Here is a 24,280-nt window from a genome sequence, read left to right as displayed (position 1 = left end):
ACAGAAAACTTATGTGAATCTTTCTCCAACAATGTGTTCTCTCATATATTCAAACAAACTCTGCAGTGAAATTTATCTATCTACCTATCTATCTATCTATCTCTCTATTTATCTATCTATCTATGAAGGCAGATGCCGTGACAATCAATATTTTAGCCTCTGTGCCTTGCATTGAGAAATATTTTTTCCCAAATAAATTAAAGCTTTGTAGGAGTAAAAAATACTCTTGTGTAAATCAATAAAAATCAAAGTGGGTGTCCTTAGGACATTATGTCCTAAAGTTTTTTTACCGAACCCAGGTCAGGCTGCTCACTACTCGAAAGCCAGTTCTCGAGAGACAAGTGTTGGTAGGAAAGGAAAGGTTGCTTTATTTTGGAGGCTAGCAACTCGAGGGGAGGGCGGATGCCTGTCCAAAGGCCGACTCCCCCCACAACAATCAGGGGACAAGAGCTTTTATAGACAGAGGGAAGGGGCTACATGTAGAAACAATACAGTCAGCTCTGACAGTCATCTTGAAATTGGTCATCGGTGGTCTGACCAGTGTCATCTCGATCGTTTTAGGTACAGTTAATATTCAGTTCCAGGGTCGGTTTGTTTCCATTTCTTTGAGGCCAATTCTTGGAATTGTGGCAGCTTATGTTATGGTTACAGCCTGGTCATCATGTAGTTAACTTCTTCCACCTGGTGGGGGTTTCAGTATCTATAAGACAGCTCACAGGATATGGCTCAGAATATTATCTATAGCCCTTAAGGAGGAACTAAAGGTCCTTGACTATGCTTAATGACTATACTATTATTATTTGGTCTCCTTTGACTGTTTTCCTTTGTTTCTACATTTTCTCACTTCTCTGGTTAAACTTATTCTTTAGCTAAAGTTTTTCCACGGACAAAAGGCAAGTTGAGGACATGGTGGTGGGGGGGACAAGGACCTAGGGTCCTGCTCCATTTCAGTTTGAGTGATGAAGTCCAAACTCTGTCCTTTACTACTTTTACTACAAGACATGTTACTTAAATACCCTGAGCCTCAACTTCCTCATCTCTAAAATGTAAATAACAATAATGATACTTATTTTGTAAGGTTGTTTTAAGGACTGCATAACTTAATATATGTAGTCTCTTGACATATGGTAAGTGCTGTATAAATGTTATGATTATGAGCACAAAGATGAGGGCAAGGATGGAATGTGAAGAGATATTTTAAAAGGAACATGTTTCAAGCAAAACTAACCAACTGTGTCAGAATTCAGCATACAGGTTACCCCTAAAAGTGGGTGTCGTTACTGAGTAGTGCATAAGATAAATTGTTTGGGGACTAGAAGTATTCTGGTTCTTAATCCAAATGCTGGGTTTCTCCAATTTTTAAAAATTCACCAAGCTATGTAAATATAATTCAAACACTTTTCTATATGCATGCTATACTTCAATAAAAATGCTATTTACCAAAAGGTTCCTGACACTCCCACCATCAACTGCTCCATGCCTTACACATAATATTTACTGTAGTCAATTAACACTTTTGCATGGCACTCCTCACCAATCTTTAGGTTTTTAAAATTATCTTATACTTAAAAACAGATTGTTTTCATGATTCATTTTGTCAGACTCTGCCTCTGGAAATTTTCTTCTTCCAATTTCTCCAAATACGAACTTAACAGTGTTTTTCATTTTCAAATAGGCACAGAAGGGTTATAGAACATATTGATGTCCACTAAGGTACATTTTTTTTTAAATCAGGGATTTTGATGAATAGAATCATAACATAATTTAAGATACAGTTGTCAGTGGGAGGATAAATAATCTAAGTGAGGTAGTTATAGCCTTATGCTTTTTTAATTAAACCATATTGGTTGATGCTTTCAGTCCAAAATATTTTAAAAATAAAATATATAAAGTTATATTAAGTTATATTAATATAACTTACATTTTAAGTTATATTCAGTTGTTGAATTCATGGTGAAATAAATCTCAAATCTCCATTCTGTACATTTGTAGTTCAAAAAATTAAATTGTATGCTAAATCATGCAAACAATGTATATCTCTCACACTTAATCCATCTAAAACTGTACTGATACTGTGTTACTTAAACCTGAGCACAACTGAGCATTATTTGCCTTTCACTAGCTTTGTACTTCATTAAGGGAAAGGTCAATACACACAAGTATCTGATTCTTCACAACTGTGGTCAACAAGCAGATGATTAGAGTGAATCAGGCCTCCTGCCTCCTTACTCCCTTTTTCATCCACATCAGTCCTTAATGCACACAGGCACACTCAAAAGAACAAACACAAAAGGACAATTATCACATTTCAATTCCACGTCCCTCCTCCTTTTTGCGTATAGATCTACACATATAAAAGGGTCTGCATGCCCACATGCCATATGTTAAGTAATCCTGGCTTGTAGAAACTGTGTGGAGTGTTTGGTGGAATTTGTAGATGTGCATTTATCTAAGCTTTGCAGGGTTGTATGGCTCTAAAGAGTTCCTTGGGCTTGCCATTACATTACAATCACAGTAAGAATGTGACTGACTACCTCTTTTTGACATATCTTTACAACTCAATTCCATCTTCGACCTTTTCTAATATTTTAAGATCCATTGCAGTTGTCTCTGTGTTTCCAACCCCAATCTGTTGGCTTCTTATCTGTTTCTCTGAGCAGTTCCATCCTCAGGCACAAGCAGGAATTTATTCTGATTTAGCAATATTGTCCTCCCATCATCCAGCCGGTTCACATCCTCTGCACCATCTGTTTGTGATATATCTTCACTACAGCTTTTGCTACCAGGAGAAAAGTATTTAACTGGAGTTATTTCTTTCTTTGATAAGCACATTATTGTAACTTCAAGAAATCTTGGAGTTCCTGTTTATCTGTTATATGCTAAAGGGTATTAATTTTTTTGAAAAAAGCTTCAGTGTTAATGTGGTAAAACAAGAAATCATCTACATTTTTGTTCTAGGAATGTGTTTTCTTCAACAGTAAGCATTAATACTAAGAGTTCTGATTAATATTTGTTTTCTTGTCCTTTCCAACTGTTCAATAACTGTACATAGTCCTTCAAGTAATTGATACTCTCTAACTATTCAGTTCCAGAAGGGAGGGGAAACTGGATTTGAATCAGTAAATATTGATGAAGTAATATGGATGACATGAATACCATGTTATATTTTCCATACTACAAAGATTAAGTAATGTTCTTTTCCTTTAACAGTGTCTACATTTTCCTATAGTTCCCTTGAGTTAATATACTACAAAATAACAATAAGTTATTTCATTTGTTAAGGAACGCTCCCATTTCATTGTGCCTCATCTTAAACTCTATCCAATCCAACTTTTTTCTTTTTCCTTCCCAGAGAAGAGTGGAAGGAATTCTCATCAACAGGTAATTCCCATGATTCCCTTTTAATTTTACACACACACACACACACACACACACACTTAAATTGCTGATTCTCAGCTTAAACTTTATGATAAAATTTATGCAGTAAATAGCCTTGATCATATGTATGAGTTAGGACCTTATGCTGGTAAATGTTTAACCACTGGCCCTTGGGATAGAAGGTGGAAAAAAAATCCCTCTGAATCTTAACATATTTGAGTTTCCATGGGGTAAACACTCCCACCATGGCTGAACCTAACATCACTGAATATGCAGTTGGGATGTCATCTCCATAGGACAGCTTCCTAGGGCAGAAAGCGTGAGAAGAAGGATGGAGTGTGCTTCTGGAGGGGCAAACAAAAGACACCTAGCCCACCATATAAAGCAGTGAATTTTATAACACTTGAAGATAAAAGGATTAGTAGATGATATTTTTGTTGTATTTAGGGTTAGTGTTTTGCTTAAAAACATTCTTATTCAACCACTATACTCCATATATACTTATCTTTTCTCAGTTTTGTGTGCATGCCAAGATTTTTCCTGCAGAGTCATATATAATTTTTGAACACAGTAAGGAATTTAAAAAATAATTTTTTCATTTTAATATGGTATTCGGTAAATGTAATTTGAAGTTTAAATATTATTTAAATTAATATTTTCTTAAAATTGTGTTTTAAAATTAATTTGTAAAATCCTTATATGACAAGTTTTAATATTTCTCATTTTAAAAGTGGAGAACATTATTTTATTTTCTTTGAATTAATTATGTAAGTGTAAACATGATTGGTTGGTAACTTTTTAAAAATAATATTTTGGATTTGGTGTATGAGCCAAAGGTATATATAGTAAAGTGTGTACTGAAATTAAAATTCATGGTAATGAAATAGAAAAAGCCCTTTTTCTTTAGCTAATATTTAAAATTCATATTTTGTAGTTTAAAAATATAGGCTAGTTTAATTTTTAAAATTTTTTGTGATTTGATTCTAAATGATGAGGTGATGTGGAAGGTTCTAAGCTGCCATTTGCATGCACTTTCCATAAAAATATTTCATGGAGGTATAAATACTCTTTATTCCCAATATGAAAATCAAAATTGCATATAATTGTTATGACATTTTCTCTTCTTAACATTAGCATTTAAAATACTAGGCGTTTTGATGTGTCAATCAATCATTTTGATCAGAAGTATATAAATTTTGTTCCTGATTAAGATAATTTATGAAATAATTAATATATTTTTATTATATATTTATCATTAATTTATTTTTTTCAACTTAATGTTTATACCCAAGATAAAGGGTGAGGCATGATCAACGACACTGTCTGACATCTTATGTCTTTGTTATAACTAGTCATTTAGAAATCCAGGAAAAACTAACAGTCCTATGATCTCTGTGCCATAGAATAATACTATGGTGAACATCAAGGAGTCTGAATTAAAAGTTAAACACACGTTTAATTAGGTCTCATTTGTTTATTTTCACTTTCATTTATTTGGAGAGGGATTCAAAAAAATATTGCTGTAATTTATGTCAAAGAGTGTTGTACCTATACTTTCCTCTAGGAGATTTACAGTAACTGGTCTTACATTTAGGTCTTTAATCCATTTTGAGTTTATTTTGCATATGGTGTTAGACAGTGTTCTAGTTTCATTCTTTTACAGGTAGCTGTCCAGTTTTCTCAGCACTACTTATTGAAGAGACTGTCTTTTCTCCATTGTATACTCTTGCCACCTTTGTCATAGATTAATTGACCATAAGTGCATGGATTTATTCCTGGACTTTCTCTTCTGTTCCATTGATCTATGTGTCTGTTTTTGTGCCAGTACAAAATTGTTTCCATTGCTTTAGCTTGGTAGTATAGTATGAAGTCAGGGAACAATATATAATTATATTACATAATTATAATATATAATATTATATATAAATATAGTATAAATATTATAATATTTTATATATAACATACATCATATATTTTATGTATCATATATTATGTATTGTATTATAATATTTATATATACTATATATCATGTAGGATATAATATTTGATATATAAATATAATATATTTTATGTTTATATTGTATAGTTATAATATATATTATTATAATATTAATTTTTATAATTATGTTATATTGATTAGTATTAATTATTATAATATTAATTATATCATATATTCATTATATATATATAATGGAATACTACTCAGCCATGAAAAAGAATGAAATTTTGCCATTTACAGCAACATGGATAGACTTGGAAGGCATTATGCTAAGTGAAATAAGTCAGATGAGAATGATAAATACTGTATGATATCACTTAAATGTGGAATCTAAAAAATACAAAAACTAGTAAATATAACAAAAAAGAAGCAGACACAGATATAGAGAACAAACTAATGGTTACCAGTGGGGACAGGAGGGAGGGGCAATATAGGTGTAGAGGAGTAGTGGTACAAACTATTGGGTTAAGATAGGTTCAAGGATGTATTGTACAACATGGGGAATATAGCCTATATTTTGTAGTAACTGTAAATGAAAAGTAACATTTATAAAAATAAAAAAAAAATTATAAAAGTTTAAAAAGATATGTATTCTAATTTTAAAAGAACGCAGGCACAATTATTAGAAATATAATATCAAAAACTTAGAAAAGCAGAAAAACCTAAAATAAACAATTTTATTAACAGGTAATCAATAATCTCAATTTTCAGTTTCAATCACCATTAACACAAACCTTTTAGTTCATAATTTTTAGTATTTCCACCTTATATACCCACATGCACACAAAAATATGTACTTCCTTTTTTAAAAATATGTTTTGTAACATATACTGCTTTCTAGCCTTTAGCCTGATATTGTAAATATTTTACAATAATAATGAGAATTCTTCCATATCATGGTTTTAATTTTACATATTGTAGTCCATTATATGAGTGAACTATAATTTGCTTAAATTATCCCCTCTTTATTCATGATGTAAGTAGTTTCTATTTTCTTGTTTTTATAGAAGTCATAAATAATAAATATTTCTGTCTTCATTCCTATCTCTATTGATCTCTTTGAAAAAATTTCTAGAGCATTTGTCACACACATTTTAAGACTTTTGATACACAATGACAGATTTAACTATTAAAAACTGTGCCAAATTACACTAACACCAGCAATATGAGTGACTCTTACTTTAAACTCTCACCAACACTGGGCATTCTTATTTCAACTTTGCCAATTTTACCATAGCAACTTTAGATTAATTATATTTCTGCATATCAATTATTTTTACTTAAGATGAAAATAGCATGCAATCATATATCAGAGGACATAAATTCATGCCTCTACATATACTCTTACTAACAAGATCATGTCTAACACTATTTACTGGGAGATAATTCTCCAAGGGTGTGTACCATTTCCACATGTTTTGTGACACCTTTTGATCTGGTCTATCTTTTCAAGGATACTTGTATGGAGAATGACCATTAGAGATAGGATTTCCCTCTGTGGAAGAGGGAAGGTTTGTTTGCCCTACAAGATAATAAATAGATGCTTTCTTGTATGACAAAAGTTGAGCAGGTTTACTAGAAACCACTTTAAAGGAATGAGGTTTCCTAAACTGGTGTTTCCTCATCTGGGACACAAACTCACTGCACGCACACATCCTCCTGGCCTCTCCTTTACATCGTCGAATGGGACTTGGGTATCAAGAGGAACCGATGCAAACATGAAGCTCATGGTGTCTGCTCTGCTGCAAATAATAAAGTCCTTTTTCTCTATTGCAGGAGTCTTGTATCCTCCATCAACACCTATGAAACTGGAAGGCTAACTTGTTGGTTTGCAATTAGGTTAAAATCTCAGACCCTTCAGAGGAGATCTTGACACAGTTTAGACTACCTGAGTCTTAGGGACAAATTTGTTGGAACAGATATACACTTCCAGAAACAATTCAGGCTAGAGTGCTATGTTAATAAAAAAATCAATTTACTCTTTCAGTGTATACCTATGTCAAGGTACCTATATAGATTGACATAGGTAGAGAAAGGGAGAGAGAGGAATGAAAAACTAAAAGAAATGGAGAGGAAAAGAGGGATACATTTATGTTTTGTGGCCATAAGTAAATACTTAGTCCTAGTCAGAAATTTTGCAATTTTTTTGCCAAGTACAGGAAAATTATCTCCCTACAGAAATTATTTCCTACAGAAACAACTCAGGAATTGAACCACCTTAATTTCTGTTTTGGAAAGGATACAGATGTAAATTAATCAATCAGTAACTCGATGGATATATAAGGAAAAGGTCGTCTTTAAATATGAACCATTGATTTTAAAATGTATTACTTATAATGTAACATTTCTCTAAACTGTAGAGTCATGAATTTGTGTGACATCAAATCACCCAAGACTATAAACAGGCTTGTGGGGAATCAGACATTTAATATATTGTTCTAGCAAATCAGATTTTTAATCAAAAACTAGTTCTAGTTTACTATAATAGTGATAGAATAAAGTAACAGGTGTTTGTTTAGTATTTTAATTGATAAAATGTTTTGAAAACTTACTACGTATGAAGGATCAGCAGCAAATGTTTCCACTTTTTATCCAGAAAATAAGTGAGCTTCTTAACGTTTGCCATGCCAGTTTTAGTTTACTAAATTCCCTGTTTTGGCTTTGCTCTTTGTTCGTTGTATTATAAAGAATGAATCACTATAAAGCATATCAATAAAATGCGTGCTGAGGGCTTCCCTGGTGGCGCAGTGGTTGAGAATCTGCCTGCCAAAGCAGGGGATACAGGTTCGAGCCCTGGTCTGGGAAGATCCCACATGCTGCGGAGCAACTGGGCCCGTGAGCCACAACTACTGAGCCTGCGCGTCTGGAGCCTGTGCTCCGCAACAAGAGAGGCCGCGACAGTGAGAGGCCCGCGCACCGTGATGAAGACTGGCCCCTGCTTGTCACAACTAGAGAAAGCCCTCGCACAGAAACGAAGACACAACACAGCCAAAAATAAAATTAATTAATTAATTTAAAAATAAATAAATAAATAAAATAAAATACGTGCTGAATTTTGTTCAAGTCAACATTACAATCATTTATCTTCTACCTAAACAGAAAAATAATTCAAATGATTGCTTACTTCATCAGAGATGTTTGGGCAGAATCTCATTTCCCTCTGTACTTCAGGGACTTGTCACAAAATGCAGAGCTTCTACTTGTTTCAAAGAAAACTTTCAACATGAAATAAATAAACACAAATAATAAAGGCTAAGCATATGTCATGTGTGACTACATGTCTTGGGCTACATTCTGTTTCCAGAATTAATTTAAGAATTAAAAGGACAAACAAAAACTAGTGGTAAGCTTGATTATTACTGTTATCACTTAATATATTTTTCCTGTGTTTATCTTTACTGTCATAAATCTGCAGTATGACACCAGTTAGCATGGTGTCCAGGAAAATTACTGTGTATAAATTTGGAAGACCAGCATTGTGGTTTCAGCATGTCGGTGACATGTGTATTATCCTTTCAACTCTCTGGGACTAATTTGTAGATTTAGGGGGATGATTTCAGTGCTTATTAACATTTTAGGAAGTCACAACACTGTATTCGAGAACATGCAGAAAACTATAGCAGTAAAGTGGTGGACCAAGCAAATACATTTTTTCAGGTAAATTGAGAGGAATCATCTGCATCTCTAAATAAAATAAAAACCCTTAACCAGATGATCCTTAAATTTCTATGATCTAAGATATGGATCTGACCTAATAAATACTTGAAATACTAAATCATTGCCAGCAGTGATAATAAAAATTATTTCTATACCTGGCAATTGTTACTATGACTAAATGACTAAACATTAGGCTAAAAATGGTCAAAGACATGTCGGGGATAACAAAAATTAACAATTTTGCTTGTTTTGCAAGAATGGTATAAACAGCTAAAAATATATCATGTTTCCTTAGTGTAATTTTAAAAACTTTCCTTCATAATTTTAATTTTTTCAGTATTTATAATTGATACTGAGTGAGGAACAGCTTTCTAGAAATTAACAAAAAGCTTATAATAAATTATATAAAATTATTAAATACATGCTGAATATTATAGAGATCTCTCTAGAATATGTGCATTATATATCATTAGGTTACTCCTAAATTAATCAGTCATTTGTCACTTCCAATAATTTCTGAGTACACAAAGCCTAATTTATAAAATATTTTGTCAACTAGAAAGCCATTTAAAAATATTATTGGATGCCTACTACATATACATGCTATTATAATGGGTAAAACAAAGGATGCATATATATAAAATGCAACTTTTCTCTCAAAGAATTTATAACTTATCAGAAGCAATGAAAACTGATTTACTGAACAGAGGATTTTTGGTAATAAAGGTATATTGTTTTGTGATCTTGAGAAGGCATAATTAATTCCACCTGAAGGAATTAAGGAGTACTCATGGGAAGCTGGCAATTGATCTGGACCGTGAAGAAAGACTAGGTTATGCTTTGGCAGAGACGAAGAAAAGGAGTATTCCATATGGGGGGGAAAGCACGAACCAGGAACAAAGACAGAAAAGCTCAGAATATTTTTTTTAGAGAATGCGGAGTTGTCCAGTGTGCAGCTGAAGCACCAAATTTAGAGTCTAGAAAGTAAAGAAAAACATAGAATGAAATCCATTTATGGAGATATCTCCTAGAGATCTGCATTTTATTCTATGCTTAATGTGATGCCACCAAAGGGTCTAAGAACAACTCTGTGGGTGGTGTACTTTAAGAATGATCACTACACCAACCTTCACACTCACCATCTTTGTGCAAAGTATTTTATGCCTCTGAGTCTGCTTCCTCAACTGCAAAATATTAATCATAACAATTCTATGAGAGAAATAAGGTTAAAATGATTTAGCATGTCAAATCCCAGCATAAAAACAGACCCAATAAATATTATTCCCCTGCTTGCAAATTTGTGTGAAAAATTACAAAAATAAAACATTAACTGGAATTCAATTCAACTATACATAATGATGAATCTTTTAATCAGAGAAAATATCATTATCACACTAATCTGTGTTCAATATTTTTTTGAAAAATTAGTAACACATGGGTGAAGTATTTTTTTTTTTCCATAATATGTGGTGAGTTTTCTTAACAAAACTCTTTTTATAAAAGAGAACATTCTATACTTTGGCCATGCTACAAAGCATTTATGCACAATGTGTTCAACCAGCATGACCATCTGTCCAGATAAATGACTCCAACTTTAGGAAATATATATATATATATTTTTTTCTAGCATATATTTGCTACAAAATCTGTAGTCCAAATTAAGTTTTATGTAAAGTTCATTGAGGCAGGGAAATGACAAAATATGAATAATAGAAAAATCAGTTTTGGAGTTTCTAGGAAAGACTAGTAGTGTACAAATCAGTGATGGTTGCGTTGTTTGTGCTGTAATAATGTTTGAGTCCATTCTTTTTTTTTTTTTTTTTTTTTTTAAATAAATTTATTTATTTATTTAGGCTGTGTTGGGTCTTCGTTTCTGTGCGAGGGCTTTCTCCAGTTGCGGCAAGTGGGGGCCACTCTTCATCGCGGTGCGCGGGCCTCTCACTGTTGCGGCCTCTTTGTTGCGGAGCACAGGCTCCAGACGCGCAGGCTCAGTAATTGTGGTTCACGGGCCCAGTTGCTCTGCGGCATGTGGGATCTTCCCAGACCAGGGCTCGAACCCGTGTCCCCTGCATTGGCAGGCAGACTCTCAACCACTGCACCACCAGGGAAGCCCGAGTCCATTCTTTTTATTCATCAGAAAATCAGTGTTGTTCTTTTATGTAGTAGGATTTACAACAGTATAACTTTTATACTATAACAACAATCCAGCCTAAGCTACCTAAGTAAAGCCTATGGTAGCTATCTACTTCTTTTATAGCTCATTACCTTTCAAAGTGCTATCAGCTCAATGGAAAATAAGGGCTAAAATTTTTCCCTCCCACAGGTTCACAGAAAAAGTATACTTGATACACTTAATTACTCTAGGAATTCCTGGTGATACTTAGTTGTTGATGGTCTTTATGAACACAAAAGTACATAACCACAGTCAAGAATGTGCTTAAGATGTACACATTTTACTTATCAAAGAACTAATTTCCATCAATAAAGGGAATACACCTTTTATCAGGCCAGCAAATAAATTTTGTTTCTTCACTATAAACAAAACTAGCCTAAGGACTCTGCTAAAGTAAAAGTCTTTTCTCTGTGCTCACTCTATCCTATCCCTACCCATGTATCCCAGCATATAAAAGGAAGGCAGTGCCCAAGTGAACACCTGAAACCATTTCAGACATGCACACACTTATTGCTTGATTATATTGTATCTGAAATCCAAAACTGTACTTGTTGATGTGAGTTACCTGTTTTGGCCCATGTATTTCATGAATCAAAACATGTTATTACCCAAATACCACTTCATTTCTCACTATATAGACAAAATCTTAAAGGTAGAAAATAGACAATAATTTTAAGCTACATAAGAGCAGACAAAATTTAATTTTAAAATTCAAAATACATACAAAAATGAGGGGAAAATAATTTCCTTTTTCACATTTGCTTCAAAAGTTTCTGAGTTTAAATTGGGCTCAATTTAGAGGGGGAAAAAAACCTCAAAATTACATTGTTTATCTAAATATCCAGAGTCTGGAAACCAGATTTTAAAAATACCGTATGAGATTGTATTTTGCTCATGAGATTTCTGGCATTGTTGTCTGCCTCTAGAGTAAATAATGTCCAGGAGAATAATGAATCTTTCTGAATTTGGCACTGTAGAGTCCAATACTTGCCAGCAAACAAGAGTGCTAGTGAAAAGTCCCAACTTGGAGAGGAAAGTTCCCAAAAGACAGCCATCCACTAGCCTTGCTAAACAAGGGGGTGACCATGGGAACAGCTCCATCTTTTCCTCATAGGTGATCAGCAAGTACTATGAGGTGAGTTTGACATAATCACTGCTATCATCTTTTTTATGAATGACAAATTTTGCTTATGTTATTTTTACAAAGAAATCCAGTAGTAAAATCACAGTTATTTCTGAAAAACCTTCCTGCCACTGGAATGACTTACATAATTAACTGCATGAAAATTATTCCCTTTGGTTTCTTGGAAGAATAGAAATTTACAAATTCTCACTTTGCAGGCTAGTATTGTTCTTACTTTTGTGCTCTGTATCAAGGAAAAGCATCAAGATGTGAGCTCATAAAAACAAGATTGGAACATAGAACCAAGTTCAGATTTCAATCAGGGAGTTAAAGCCTTCTGATACTTCTGCTTTCTTCACATATAAAACTTTTATAGACTCCCTTCTGCATACAAAATTGTCTTAGTTGTAGAATTTATGACTGTAAAAAAAACCAAAAACTGAAAAACAAAAAAACAGTGGAACCATAAAGACATTCTTATTAGCTTGCCATTTTTAAAGGTACTCAGACATCAGCTAATATCTGTGTGGGTGTTAGGGAGCAGGGAACGTCCTGCTACACAGCAAAAGAGGATACCCCAAACTGCATCTCTCAATGTATCTGAGAAGTCCCTAGTGACAGAAACGATCTGCATGTTGCTGTCCCCAAATCACACATTTCTCTTTCACAGGTTTTTGTGAAACATTTCCATTTTTAAGAAGATATGGATAGCCAGGCAAATTTCCACATATTTCTCATCTATATTTTGACACTATGTAGATTTCTATTAGGATATAGTTTAGTTTAAAAAATATGGTTAACTAGGAAATAGCTGGAAGCTGCTTCAATAAATCAGAAAGGTAAATTTTGAGATATGTGCATATAATCAAACCATGAAATTCATTTCTACAGGAAATCAGTAATATATTTTTGAAAAAATGAAAAGGGATTTTACATGCATATAAATAAAGGTGGCATTTGTTAGAACATTAGACAAAAAGTGACAAGAACTATGTACATTTGTGCTTTGTGAAATAAATTTAATATGTGCATGATGGAGATATTCCTCTCCACTTTATGAAAAGCACTGCTGAATATTTTATGGAATAAAATTCATAGAATATAGTTTGTGTGGGTGTGTACGTCTGTATGTGTGTGTGTAGAGGAGTATTATGGTAATTAAAAAATTTTTGTGGACACTATGGTAAAAAAGTATCCTTTGATATTAAAAAATAATTTAAAATGTACCTTTTTGTGTCTTCTTCCTGCATATCATCTCAGCATTGGGAAACAGTTAGCAATCCGAGAAGCAAGGTATTTATCAGCCATCACTCAAACAAAGCATAATAGCAGATGAGATGATGGTAATTGGAAGATTATAATTGGAAAAGGTACTTCCCAATGGAGATATAGGCAAGGGAAGCATGGGATGGCAATTATATTGGCCTGTTGAGCACTGGTACCAAAACACTTCTGTGGATTTTTCGTGTTTTACCTATTCTGAAGGAGAGTGAAAACTAACGTGATTTTCACTGAGTTAAGATAATAATATTAACCATAATTCTCGTCTATGCTTCAGTCATGTTTTGTTAGAAAGACACTGTTGAACACTTCCACTATCAGCATGCTGCTTTAATTATATATTAAGATGCTACTCTAGTGCCTTAAAGTAACATCCTCCACAGGCATCCTAATGCTAAACTAACTGTTCTGACAATTAGTTGTCTAACTAGTGCTGCCCTGTTATGTCCACCCTTTAAAACTTCTGCATGAGTGGATATATATGTTACATTATCATTCAACTTGCCCATGTTCTACTTTGAAAGCTTCATTTTGTATCTTTTACATCAATATACATCTTCTTTCCCCCAACCAATTTCTTCTCTTTCCTTATATTTTCTGTTTAGCATCAAATGTGTTATTATAGATGAAAGACTATTGAAATGAAATGCTTTGTTAATATAAAGATTCTGGGTTACTTTGATGCTTAAACTTCCTTCACACTTCCTAATGTCACTTTAAGAAGAAAATTAGTTGAAGTTGGTTAATCATATCTATTTTATATAAAGGAAACTGAGTCATCAAGGGAACAAAATGAGCTATAGCAATCTCAGTTTGAAAGATATACAAATGTGACCACTAGCAAATGGCTTCAGCCTAGAACCTAGTTTGCTTGCTATTTTACTGAGGATTAGGTTTGGCTATAAGTATTGTAGAATCCTGATAACAATGGGTTAAATAAATCAGAAGTGGTTTCTCAATCATGTGAGAAGTCCAAGGTGAGCCGGGCTCCTCACATTGTTAGGCCCAGGTCCCTTTCCACCTGTATGACCTTGCACTCTTCATCTAAGATATGTTCTAACTATATTATCCATCTTCCATTCACAGGAAGAAGAGATGAAGAGGCAAGAAGTCTCCAGGAGCTTGCACAGCGTATTCCTGTTTCTATCTCCTTGACCAGCAGCTTGGCAAGTTGAGAAATGTTGTCTCCATCCTGAGCTGCTATATGTCCAGACAAAAATCAGGTGTTATGTCACTATGAAATAAGAGGAGAACAAATATTTGGGGGCAAATGGTGGTCTCTACTACAAGCCATTGTATAGCATGTACATATAGAAAAAATATATATAAATTCTGTGACTATTTAGCACCCATAATGGGAAAAAATTCTTTTGCATATAATTGTAATAAAGCAGTTACTGCATATTATATTAATAAGAGCTTAATATTATGATTTCTGCAGAACAATGCTTGAGCTCAAATATATTTTCTGAATTATAAGTCATATGTTACTAGAAAATGAAGCTATATGTATGTGCTAGAAGAAAGGAGTCTATTGTTTCAGTTATCTTTTACTGTGTAGCAAATGATCCCAAAATGTGGTAACTTAAAATAACAACCCTTTTGTTATCTCTTGCAACATTGTGAGCATCCTGAACTCACCTGGGCAGTTCTGTTCCATGTGATGTTTGCAGAGGCTGCAGTAATTTCGGGACTCATCTGTGTTGGTATGTCAAGATAGGGGCTGTTCATAAGAGACCCTTAATACCCTCCAAGGACCACTTCATGTGTCTGGGCTCCTCCCAATATGCAGGCTAGGTTCCAAGAGTCAGGAAAGTAAAGCTGCTAGTAGTCCTCTTCAGGCCTTCATTCAGAAATCCCAGAATATCATTTCTGCCACATTCTTTGGTTAAAACCAGTTATAAGGCCTTCCCAGAGTAAAAATAGGGAGGGGATTGGAGGGAGGTGGGGAAAGTTAAGTTCTACCTTTTGATGTAAGCAGAGGTATGTACATAAAAGGAGAGAAGAAATTGTTAAAGGTCATCTTCAGAGACTAGGTACTAACTATATGTAATAGCGAAAATAGTAGAAATAGCACAGAAAATCAACAATTCAATGGCAAAGCTAAATCTAAAATTCTACCAGAAAGCATTGCTTGATAGATAATAAGGTCATTGGAAATGCCCTTGAAGACAATGAAATTGCAGTTTAGCTTACAAAAATAAATTTTTCTCATCTTCATTCAATAAGCATTTACTGAGTGCCTTTCATATTCCAGATATATGTTACATGATGAGTTTACATAATTAAGGCAATCCTTAATCACAAGGCCACACCTGGCCAGGCCCATGGGGGAGGCACCATTGCACTGGTCGTACTGTGACTTTCAGTTGTGGGGGATGGGGTGAGCTTTCTACCAAGATTGGGGTTTATGTGATAGGTGACATGAGCCACACTCCTTATGGTCAAGACTGGGACTAAAGCCTCTGTCACCAGGGGCACCCAGGTGTTTCTCATCCCAAGACTCCCCTGCTGGCTGTGGTAGAACTCCTAAGATCCCATGAGATCCTGCTTCCTCTGGGAAGAGTGCTCATAGCAGCAGCTGCTCAGACAGACCTGATTCCACTATCTTCTGAGCTGCCCCACTGCTCAGCGTATCCCGGTTCATACTCTCCCTGCTCCACAATCTGAACCTGCACTTCCCTCATACATACTAGAAGCACAAAGCATACCCTGTTGGCTCCAACTGAGCCCTGTTCACCTTCCTGGAAAAAAAAAAATCCTTTATCTCAAGGATAGTCTTAACATACCGACAGTAGACTTTGAATACTTGCTAGAGCAGAAATCCTACAAGGTGCCATTTGAGCAAAGAGGGACACTAACTATGGTAGATGTGGGAAAAGGGAGGAAACTGGTCCAGTTAACAGTATCTGTCTAGAGGAGATCAGGCAAATAACATATGTGACTTTGATTTTCTTTTTCATTTAACCTTCAAGTTATTGAACTAATAATACTGAGAGAGAAAAAAGATAATCTCCCCTTGGAAGACTGATTTACATATAGGTAAAAATCTATTGGTCCTAAAAGTTTCAGAGCTAATTCTAAGATCTATATTTTAGTACAGAATTTAGGAACTCAAGGCACTAGGACAAATTTTAGTTAAATAGGTTTATTACTTCTCTTTCCCCTGGTAAATCTCCCACATCTTATATCTTCCTTATCACTTAAACACACATACCCATTATCTTCAAAGACGTGATAAATAGATGTCAATTTGTCTTAAGACTTTTCAGAGACTGATTTTTTCAAAAAAAAAAAAAAAAATACAAGTTCTTAAACACAAACTAAAGGGAAAAGTCCAGATCGTTTGTAGCTACATGTAAAATTAGTTTCACATTTTGCTCCAGGGGCACTTATTTTAAAGAAATAGACCTTTCTTCCCTGTTCTACAGGCCCTGCATTTGACTATTTGGTTTTAGATAGAAAATGTTTTTAAATGTGTGGATCATTCTCCAAGTAAAATAATCTTTTAGACAAAATGCTGAGCCACCTACTATGAATACCATTGAGAAAATTTATTACTTGATTTAAGAACAAAAAATTCATCTTATAAACACGGTCAATATAATATTTGGAATGCACATGAATTGACAGAAAATATTACTCTTGCCTGATAGCACGTGCGGGGTTTTCAAATAAAGAGGAAGGAAAAACCTTAGTGGCTATTCTAACCAAAATGAAAGAAAGATGCCAAAACAGAAAAAATCATTTGCTTAGCTTCAAATCCAGGAAGATGCCAATTTCTAGTGTCAATAAGGTTTGTCTACGTTTCATGTAGCCTATAAATGTTATAGGATGGAAGTAATTTTAATAAATTTTGCTGTTTAAAGGATTGTTCCTTATTCTTTATTTACAGCTATATTTTCAGGCATAAGTCCTGCAAATTACAGGGTCAATATTAAGCATTCGAGATAAAAACCAGCTCCTTTGACCTAAAGCTGCTTTCAGGCTGAAGATTTAGTGTAAACCAAGTTTTTCTCCTATACAAATATATGCAACTTTCTCCTATATGCAACTTCATTTATTTTTATGTTTCAATTTAGAATTTATGATGGAATTACACCTTGAGTTATTGAATATAGGTAATTTGTATCTATTTATGCTAGTAACCAGTTCTATACAGCTTTTTCCCTTTACATTTTCCTGGCAGTGATCAAGTTCTCCCAGGCCAGGGATACTGTATTATTTTGCAGCCAACACCAGGAACTGTTTTGTCCCAGTCTTTCCCCACTATCTTTCTACTTCCTCAAGGGAATTAAGCACTTTCACTACTTACCTTCTTTACTTTCACCTGATTTTCTCACTCAAGACACAGCTGATTCCTTCTCTAGCAATAAATCTCTGCCTTTGCTCAACCACCTCCCTACCATTTCTCAACCAAATCACTTTGCAACAAGTCTCAACCAAATTAACTATTGACAGCTTTTTGTTTCAAAATTTCTTTTTTTTAAATCAGAACTAGTGTAAATCACTATAATTTCCACCTCTCAGATCCAAGTTTTTCCTTCAGAATCACACAGAATAAATGGATTTCCTCTTTCAGAATAGCATACTAATTAAGAATAGAAGTTTTAGAACCAGACGGTGTCTGTTCAAATCCCTTCTCCCCCTTAGTAGCTATAAGACCTTAATCATTCTTATATTTACTTGCCAATATATTATTTGAATCCTGATTCTTTCATCATGCTTGTATTAGTTTCTTATTGCTGCTGTAACAAATTACCATAAACCTAGTGGCTTAAAATGACACATATTTATTATCTCACAATTATATTGGTCAGAAGTATTTAATACATCTGACCTAAAATCAAGTCATAGACATGGTTGCATTTCGTTTTGGAGGCTCTAGGGGAGAACCCATTCTCTTGACTTTTTAGCTTCTAGAAGGTTCTTGTATTCCTTGGTTCATCATTCTCTTCCATCTTCAAAACCGGCAAAGGTTGTTTAAGTGTTTCTTACAATGCTATCTCTCTTGTTCTGACTCTTCTTCTTCCCTCTTCTATCATTTAAGGACTATTGTAATACATTGTATGAAGCAAGAAAATCTCCCTATCTTGATTAGCAACCTTAATTCGATCTACACTCTAAATTTCCTTTTTCTGTGTAACCTAACATGTTCAAAGGTTCCAAGGATTACAATGTGAACATATTTGGAGGACTATTAATATGTCTACCACATCGTTCAATCCTATATGCTATTTTTCTTCTTCTTTTTCATGATTTTGTGTTGCCTTTGAACTTATTAATATAATTCATGATCTCAATCTATTTAACTCATAATGATGAGTTAAATGAATAATTGGTTTATGTAAAAAAGAGACACTGGTCTGAACATTAAAGGATGAAAAGAATTTAAACAGATGGAATAAAGAAAGAAGGTCACTGGAGACAGAAGAAGAAATTCATGAAAAAATAGTGATAAGAATGAGCAAACTAAACATAAAGTTTAGTAAAGTTCTGGAAACAAGAACTTCAACTTAGAAATGAATGATAAGAAAATATGGGTAAAATGAAGCCCAATTATAGATTTATAGATGTCTTTGAATACTTCATTGAGAAGATTACATATAGTATAGTCATAGACAACCTTGACAAGAGGTGACATAAGAAATCATATATGTGTGTAAAATATTTTATTTGTGAGATATTATGAAGGCTTATTTGCCAAAATTGTCTCTCATAGGCAAATTACAAATCCTTAAAATTCTCCTATTAACAATATATTGGATTTAACATTCTCCTCTTTTTAAATACAAATACTCCTGTGGGTGGAGTCATGGAGGGTAAACCATTAAGACAGGACACATAGTGAAAATTACTCTACAAAATTACTTTTTTTCTCAGTTATATTATGAAAGCACTGAGGCTAGAGATGAGAATAGGGGACTGGAAGAAACTAATACACAAGACTGAGATTTTGGTTGGGCAGGGGACTAAACACTGAGGTGGAAAATGCCAAAGACATAATTTTGCCAATGGCTTTCCTAGTCTTAGCCAATAAGGAGACTCCTTTTGGTTTTTTTTTCTTTTTAAATTGAGTATTGATATGTTAAGAACAACATTTTTAGATATTACTTAAATAGGTCAAATTTCAACATGTTGAGTCCAAAATAAAACAGACTAGGACTTAGGAGCTCATGCCGCATCATTCTTTCCTATGTCATCACCAAAAGCTCATACACCAATGTCTTGTAAAGGACATTACAACCTCCTGGTGCCTACAGCAAAAAAAAGTTTCAAATGAAGGAGAAAAATATATAATTCCTTTAATAATATCTTTAAACTGTTCATATGAGATCAGTAACTTAAAAGTTTTAATATCTAAGAAGTTTAACAATTAAAATAACTTATTTCAGAGCAAAAAAATTAAGATAAAAGCTAAAACAAGGATTATAAATATAAAGTATTTCACAATGGAAAATGTATCACATGAGTACTAAGACCACTTGTGGACCTGTGACCTGTGATTATCTCATTATCTCTCTCAAAAGAGTGCTCTTTGCAGCTATTTTAAATTAATAAGAATTCACACAAGAGATAAAGTCTCACATTTGTTGTACTAGGTTTTATGAAAACTGCTTTCACATATTTCACCATATTATATTATTTTTAATTCACACAAAAATTCTATGAATTAGAAAATGCCATTTATAAATATTTTAAAAAACACTATGATTCCTAGATAATCTAAATTAGTAACCTCTACTTGAGTAAATTATCTGAAAAATATTAGCCACCTTGGAGCTTCTGTGTGTATGTATGAACTGGGAGGTGGTAGTGGTGATGCAAATTCTCCTAGAAATCTGAGCTGTTGAATTTCCCAGTCATTTTCTTAGCTAGCAGGTATCAGTTAGCATGTGTAAAAAGTGTTGATATTTGTTTTTTCTGTATTTCCCCCAAATGAATGAAAAGCATAAGGAGTCAGTCCTGCTGATAGAACAATCTGATGACCTTTCCCTATGTGTTTACACTACATCATAGCTTGTTCACTGTAAGGTTTGCAAATTCCATTTATTCACTACTAACTTCAAGTTTGAGGAGCAGCTGTGAGGCAGGGCTTGTTGAAACTTTCTAGTGATATTAGCAGAGGTTGTTTTTTTAAAGTCTAAGCCCTATAATTAAAATGATCATATGATTTGTCATTCAGATGAGGCACCATATGAGACTGAAAGAAGGAACAGTTAATACTTACCCTGAGACAAAAGGACTAAACTAAGACTGCCCAGGATAAACTAGAACATGTGGTTACCTTATGTATAACCAAGTTGTACAATCTGTGTGGGTGAAAAACTGATTATTAAGTCTATATTCACATGTCTGTTGGAATTTCATATTGTTGATTACTGTACATATATAATTCTTGTATATATAGAGAGAGGGACAGGGAGGAAGATAAATATAAATTGTATTTCCATGAATATATATTGACCTTGATTTGATTGGCTAATTTCAGATGCTGGGGGATAAATACAATATGAATTTAAAAAAGTAAATCTATATTGGTCCTAAGTTGTTGATGTTGGAGAACAGAAGCAAGTATCACATAAATATGCTAGATAAACCTCAAGTTCAAGAATGGGTGAAAAAAATCTGTAAAAAAATCAAAACACATGGAGGCTAAACAGTACACTACTAAATAACCAAGAGATAACTGAAAAAATCAAAGAGGAAAACAAAAAAAAAAACCCTAAAAACAAATGACAGTGAAAACAAGACAAGCCAAAACCTATGGGATGCAACAAAAGCAGTTCTAAGAGGGAAGTTTATAGAAATACAATCCTAACTCAACAAACAAGAAACATCTCAAATAAAAAACCTAACCTTACACCTAAAGCAATTAGAGAAAGAAGAACAAGAAAACCCCAAAGTTAGCAGAAGGAAAGAAATCATAAAGATCAGAGCAGAAAAACTGAAAAAGAAATGAAGGAAACAGTAGCAAAGATCAATAAAACTAAAAGCTCGTTCTTTGAGAAGATAAACAAAATTGATAGACCACTACCCAGACTTATCAAGAAAAAAAGGGAGAAGACTCAAATCAATAGAAGTAGAAATGCAAAAGGAGAAGTAACAACTGACATTACAGCAATACAAAGCATCCTAAGAGACCACTACAAGCAACTATATGCCAATAAAATGGACAACCTGGAAGAAAAGGACAAATTCTTAGAAAAGCACAACCTTCTGAGACTGAACCAGGAAGAAAAATAAAATATGAACAGAAAAATCACAAATTGAGACTGTGATTAAAAATCTTCCAACAAACAAAAGCCCAGGACCAGATGGTTTCACAGGCAAACTCTATCAAACATTTAGAGAAGAGCTAACACCTATCCTTCTCAAACTCTTCCAAAATATTGCAGAGGGAGGAACACTCCCAAACTCATTCTACAAGGCCACACTGATACCAAAACCAGACAAAGATATCACAAAGAAAGAAAATTACAGGCCAATATCACTGATGAACATAGATGCAAAAATCCTCAACAAAATACTAGCAAACAGAATCCAACAGCACATGAAAAGGATCATACGCCATGATCAAGTGGGGTTTTTCCCAGGAATGCAAGGATTCTTCAATATATGCAAATCAGTGTGATAAACCATATTAACAAATTGAAGGAGAAAAACCATATGATCCTCTCAATAGATGCAAAAAAAGCTTTTGACAAAATTTAACACCCTTTTATGATAAAAACCCTACAGAATGTAGGCATAGAGGGAACTTACCTCAACATAATAAGGACCATATATGACAAACCCACAGCCAACGTCGTTCTCAGTGGTGAAAAACTGAAACCATTTCCTCTACATCAGGAAAAGACAAGGCTGTCCACTCTCACCACTATAATTCAACATAGTTTTGGAAGTTTTAGCCACAGCAATGAGAGAAGAAAAAGAAATAAAAGGAATCCAAATCGGAAAAGAAGAAGTAAAGCTCTCACTGTTTGCAGATGACATGATACTATACATAGAGAATCCTAAAGATGCTACCAGAAAACTACTAGAGCTAATCAATGAAATTAGTAAAGTAGCAGGATACAAAATTAATGCACAGAAATCTCTTGCATTCCTATACACTACTGATGAAAAATCTGAAAGTGAAATTAAGGAAACACTCCCATTTACCATTTCAACAAAAAGAATAAATACCTAGGAATAAACCTACCTAAGGACACAAAAATCCTGTATGCAGAAAACTATAAGATACTGATGAAAGAAATTAAAGATGGTACAAACAGATGGAGAGATATACAATGTTCTTGGATTGGAAGAATCAGCATTGTGAAAGTGACTATAAAACCCAAAGCAAGCTACAGATTCAATGCAATCCCTATCAAACTACCACTGGCATTTTTCACAGAACTAGAACAAAAAATTTCACAATTTGTATGGGAACACAAAAGACCCCGAATAGCCAAAGTAATCTTGAGAAAGAAAAATGGAGCTAGAGGAAGCAGGCTCCCGGACTTCAGACTGTACTACAAAGCTACAGTAATCAAGAAAGTATGGTACTGACACAGAAATAGAAATATAGATCATTGGAACAGGATAGAAAGGCCAGAGATAAACTCATGCACATATGGTCACCTTATTTTTGATAAAGGAGGCAAGAATATACAGTGGAGAAAAAGCCAGTCTCTTCAATAAGTGGTGCTGGGAAAACTGGACAGGTACATGTAAAAGAATGAAATTAGAACACTCCCTAACACCATACACCAAAACAAACTCAAAATGGATTAAAGACCTAAATGTAAGGCCAGACACTATCAAACTCTTAGAGGAAAATACAGGCAGAACACTCTATGACATAAATCACAGCAAGATCCTTTTTGACCCACCTCCTAGAGAAATGGAAATAAAAACAAAAATAAACAAATGAAACCTAATGAAACTTAAAAGCTTTTGCACAGCAAAGGAAACCATAAACAAGATGAAAAAACAACCCTCAGAATGGGAGGAAATATTTTTAAATCAAGCAACTGACAAAGGATTAATCTCCAAGACATACAAGCAGCTCATGCAGTTTAATATCAGAAAAACAACAAAAAAAAAAACATTCTAAAAATGAGCAGAAGACCTAAATAGACATTTCTCCAAAAAAGGTATACAGATTGCCAACAAACACATGAAAGGATGCTCAACATCGCTAATCATTAGAGAAATGTAATTCAAAACTACAATGAGGTATCACCTCACACCAGTCAGAATGGCAATCATCAAAAATCTATAAACAATAAATGCTGGAGAGGTTGTGGAGGAAAGGGAACCCTCTTGCACTGTTGGTGGGAATGTAAATTGATACAGCCACTATGGATAACAATATGGAGGTTCCTTAAAAAACTAAAAATAGAACTACAGTACGACCCAGCAATCCCACTACTGGGCATATACCCTGAGAAAACCATAATTCATAAAGAGTCATGTACCACAATATTCAATGCAGCACTATTTACAATAGCCAGGACATGGAAGCAACCTAAGTGTCCATCAACAGATGAATGGATAAAGAAGATGTGGCATGTATATACAATGGAATATTACTGAGCCATAACAAGAAACGAAATTGAGTCATTTGTAGTGCAGTTGATGGACCTAGAGTCTGTTATACAGAGTGAAGTAAGTCAGAAAG

This window comes from Balaenoptera borealis (assembly GCF_965194805.1).
Source record: "Balaenoptera borealis genome assembly, chromosome: 17".
In the NCBI taxonomy this organism is placed as follows: Eukaryota; Metazoa; Chordata; class Mammalia; order Artiodactyla; family Balaenopteridae; genus Balaenoptera; species Balaenoptera borealis.
This window is presented reverse-complemented; position numbering follows the sequence as displayed.